Source organism: Lemur catta, chromosome 7, assembly GCF_020740605.2.
Source record: "Lemur catta isolate mLemCat1 chromosome 7, mLemCat1.pri, whole genome shotgun sequence".
Lineage (NCBI taxonomy): Eukaryota > Metazoa > Chordata > Mammalia > Primates > Lemuridae > Lemur > Lemur catta.
In genome coordinates, this window is record NC_059134.1 from 84,073,441 (window position 1) to 84,077,370 (window position 3,930).

At 41.8% G+C, this 3,930-nt stretch overlaps 1 non-coding gene across 1 annotated transcript; it reads right to left on the reverse strand.

The window, feature by feature from the left end:
- Nucleotides 1-2,693: 2,693 nt before the first annotated feature.
- Nucleotides 2,694-2,833, reverse strand: LOC123643023. Its single transcript, XR_006736601.1, has one exon. It is a non-coding gene; the product is annotated as a U4 spliceosomal RNA (small nuclear RNA).
- Nucleotides 2,834-3,930: the final 1,097 nt, after the last annotated feature.

A 3,930-nucleotide genomic window follows, 5' to 3' on the forward strand; every position in this document is an offset into this window, starting at 1 on the left:
TTCATTCCGGGACAATGCATTGTTAGCTTACAATTGGCTATGGTGGGAGTACTTATACCATAGAAATCAGCAAACTCTACAAATCAGCTTTGATTTATTGTTTTTTTTTTTATTGTCTGGACTTAATAAAGTGATGGAGAAAATGATAATAATACAGTTTAAGCTTAAAAGTATGTAGTGTCTGTAACCATTACATGGTGAATAGCACAAAAACTTGAGGAAATATTCTTCCAATATTCAAAAATTATCTTACTCAGTAAAGAAGTCAATCATGTCATTGATAAACTAGTGAAGTTCTGACATCTTCATTGTTTCACTTTCTTCTTACTGGTTAGTGTAATGGAAAATATTAACCAACATTCATGTCAGAATTACTCATGTTCATCAGTTACAACCATTGGTTTGGCTATGGATGTAAGATTTAGGGAAAAATCAACAAAAGCGTTTTGTGACAATCAATTGGATACATAGAATTTAAAATACAAAGTATTATGTATCTTATTTGTAAATTGTGTATTATTCTTTACAATTAAAATATAAAACAAGCATACACACATCCATCCATATGTATGTATGTATATAATACACACACATGTTGTAAGGATATAGGAAAAACCAAACTATTTTTCCTACACTCTACTTTCCACTTTCACAAAGTCACTCAACATTTCTGACACCGGATGTGTCAAGCAATTCTCTGGCAGATTCTATAGCAGACACCAGCTGGATAGCCTCTAATTCAATTCAATTCTGACACTAGCTACCTGGAGTTAGCATCAGATCCCATAGACTGAGGGCTCAATCCTACAAGACTGCCTTCCAGTTCAGATGCCAGTCACAAGCACAAGTTGTGACCTCTGCTTCTGACCAACTGCTATAAATTGGATTTTACAATCCCCTCCTTGGGTTGGATTGATTTGCTACAGTGGCTCACAAAACTCAGGGGAACACTTATGTTTCCGGTTTATTAACAAAGGATATAATAAATGATGAACAGTCAGTCGAAGGGATACGTAGGGCGAGGTCTGGGAGGGTACCGAGCACAGGAGCTTCTGTCCCTGTGGAGTTGGGGTGCACCACCCTCTCACCATGTGGATGTGTTCGCAAACCTGGAAACTCCCCAAAACCAGCCCTTTGGGATTAAAGCATTGGCCATTGGTGATTGGCTTAACCTTCATCTCCTCCCTTCTCCCCAGAGGTCAGGGGCGGGGCCTGAAGGTTCCAACCCTCTAATTGCAAGGTTGGTTCCCTGGCAACCAGCCCCCATCCGGAGGTTATCCGGGAGCCCACCAATAGCAACTTTGTTAGCACAAAAGACCCTCCTATCACTCAAGAAATTACAACAGTGTCAGGAACTGAGATCAAAGACCAAATATCAGAACAGCAGATTCTCCTAGTGCCCCTGTCAGCAAGGGTTTTAGGAGTTCTGTGCGGGAAGTGGGGATGCAGACTGGATCCATTATTTCACAATGTCACACGAGTGCACCCACTTTTGCCCCAGAGAGCTGGTTGTTAAACATTCACCAGCACCACTGGCCTCACGTCGTCTTCCCCATATACCTTCCTGGAGTTGTAATCTGGGAAAGATCAAGCCCTTAACCTTTGTAGTCTGAAATTGAAAGTGAATGAAACCTGCCGGGGTGGACTTGGGTGACCCTTACAAACTGCTTGTGATAGGAAAGACAAAACAAAAACAAAAATCCTCATGAGTTTAGAAAAAGCCTGAACCGGTGGGCTCACTTCTGCATCATGCAAAGGAAAATGAAGGTTCTGGATGGATGAGAAGGTCCTCACTCAACCTCCTTGAAGGCAGGCTTCAAGAGACGATGCTGAGGAGCTGTGACAGAGGGAATCCAGGGTGCTCTTGGCTTAGAGCTCACTGGGTTAATGACCATCAGCCCTAGTCCTGAGTCCAGCCTGCCCAATTTACAGCGGCAGGGACCAAGTGTCAGGGTGACAGTGTTAAGTAGTAACTTCTCTTCACAGAATTCAGGTTTCAGCTGAGCAAGCAGGCAGCATTCAGGATGACATAGGAAACTTTGGGCTCAAGCAGTTCAGTCTGACTTTCAGCTCCAAAGCTTTGGAGGTCAACCTGTGCGAATGCCCCAAGTTCCAAAGGGCTTTTGACTTTAAGCAGTGGCAGTGTTAGATAAGATCTGTTTTCCAGAGAAGTAACAGAAGCTTGATCTTAAAAAGGGAGGGTGGTGGGGAGGAAGAAAAGAAAGAGGAGGAAAAGGATGGTTTGCCTGGTCTTTAAAAACCAACATCATTATGTTAGGTTCAAACCTAGCACCATGACAAAGAGTATGACATTCACCTTAAAGCAGAAGCTAAATGAAAGGGTACTCACATAGACAAATTTCTGTAGGCTGCCAAAGGGCAGTGTCCCAGTGTACAGGAGAGCTTGCCACCAAAACCAGAGGTGGGGAGACAAAGGTAGAGAATGCTTCCTAAAGGAAGAAGACACTTTAAAATGTACAGCATTTTTAGATAATTATTTTCTCGCCCTCTAAATTTTAGGCCCAACATTGGACAAAGCCTCAGTTACTCTGACCTAAACTGTAGCTCCAGATCATTTAAACTAAGCTAAGTCATTTAAACTCTGTAGTTTTCTCTTATTGGTAAAATGGGGAAAATGGCACCCACTTCATAGTGTTATTGTACAGAGTTTTAAAAATTTTTTTATTTTTCAATCCCCATAGGGACTGTCAAAAATTGCCAATGCCAACTATATTGCAAGTCATCATGGTGGGGTATTGGGAAAAGTTTTCAATTAGCAATAATCGAGCCTCAGATAAAACTCATTGGTGGCTGGGAGCGGTGGCTCACACCTGTAATCCTAGCACTCTGGGAGGCGGAGGCGGGAGGATCGCTCGAGGTCAGGAGTTCGAGACCAGCCTGAGCAAGAGCGAGAACTCGTCTCTACTAAAAATAGAAAGAATGATCTGGGCAGCTAAAAATATATATAGAAAAAAATTAGCCCAGCATGGTGGCACATGCCTGTAGTCCCAGCTACTTGGGAGGCTGAGGCAGAAGGATTGCTTAAGCCCAGGAGTTTGAGGTTGCTGTGAGCTTGACGCCACGGCACTCTAGCCCGGGCAACAGAGCGAGACTCTGTCTCAAAAAAACAAAAACAAAACCAAAAACAAAACTCACTGGTCACGATACTGCCAGTGTGCAAAGTTATATTGTACAGATTAAATGAGAACATATATTATGTGCTCGGCACTTAGGAGATGGTCAATTAATGGTAGCCATGATTATTTTTACTTAGGCTTTTCAATCAGAATTATATCAGCAGTGCTTCACACTAGATTTTTTTTAAAAATTATAAGAAAGTACTTGATTTTACTAGGGTTTATTTCTTTAATTTTTTCTCTAAAATTAGCAATTGGTTCATTAATGATTTCTGCAGAAAAGTTATTGAGGATTTTTTTTGTTTTTTTTTTAGAATAGGTTACTTGGGACTTGGGAAAAACAATCCAGTTTGACATGTGGTCCTATATAGGTGCCATCGCTCATCTTTTGTATGTTACCTAAATTTCAGGCAGAGTGTGTAGGAAGAAATTAATAGCCTCTGAAGGACTGTGCAAAGCAAACTTAGAAAGATATGTGTGTATTTCGGGAAGAAAGTGCCCCTGGTGATTCTGATGTGTGCCCATAAATATTTATTTGAATGAATGGATGCCCAATCCCTAAACCCCACCGTGGAGAACCTCTGGGAGCATATTCAAATTCCCCTGCCAAGCTGTGCTTACTTGCCCTAATTTCCAGTTAACTTTAGCATGCCCAGAGGGTACATGGCACTACACGTTTAAGGACTTATTTCTAAGGACTTACCAAACAGATATTTCACGTCCTGGTAGGTCTCTGGCTTGGTAAGGGCTCACCCTGCCCTAGCCTGGAGCAAGGATGCACACAGGTATTTAG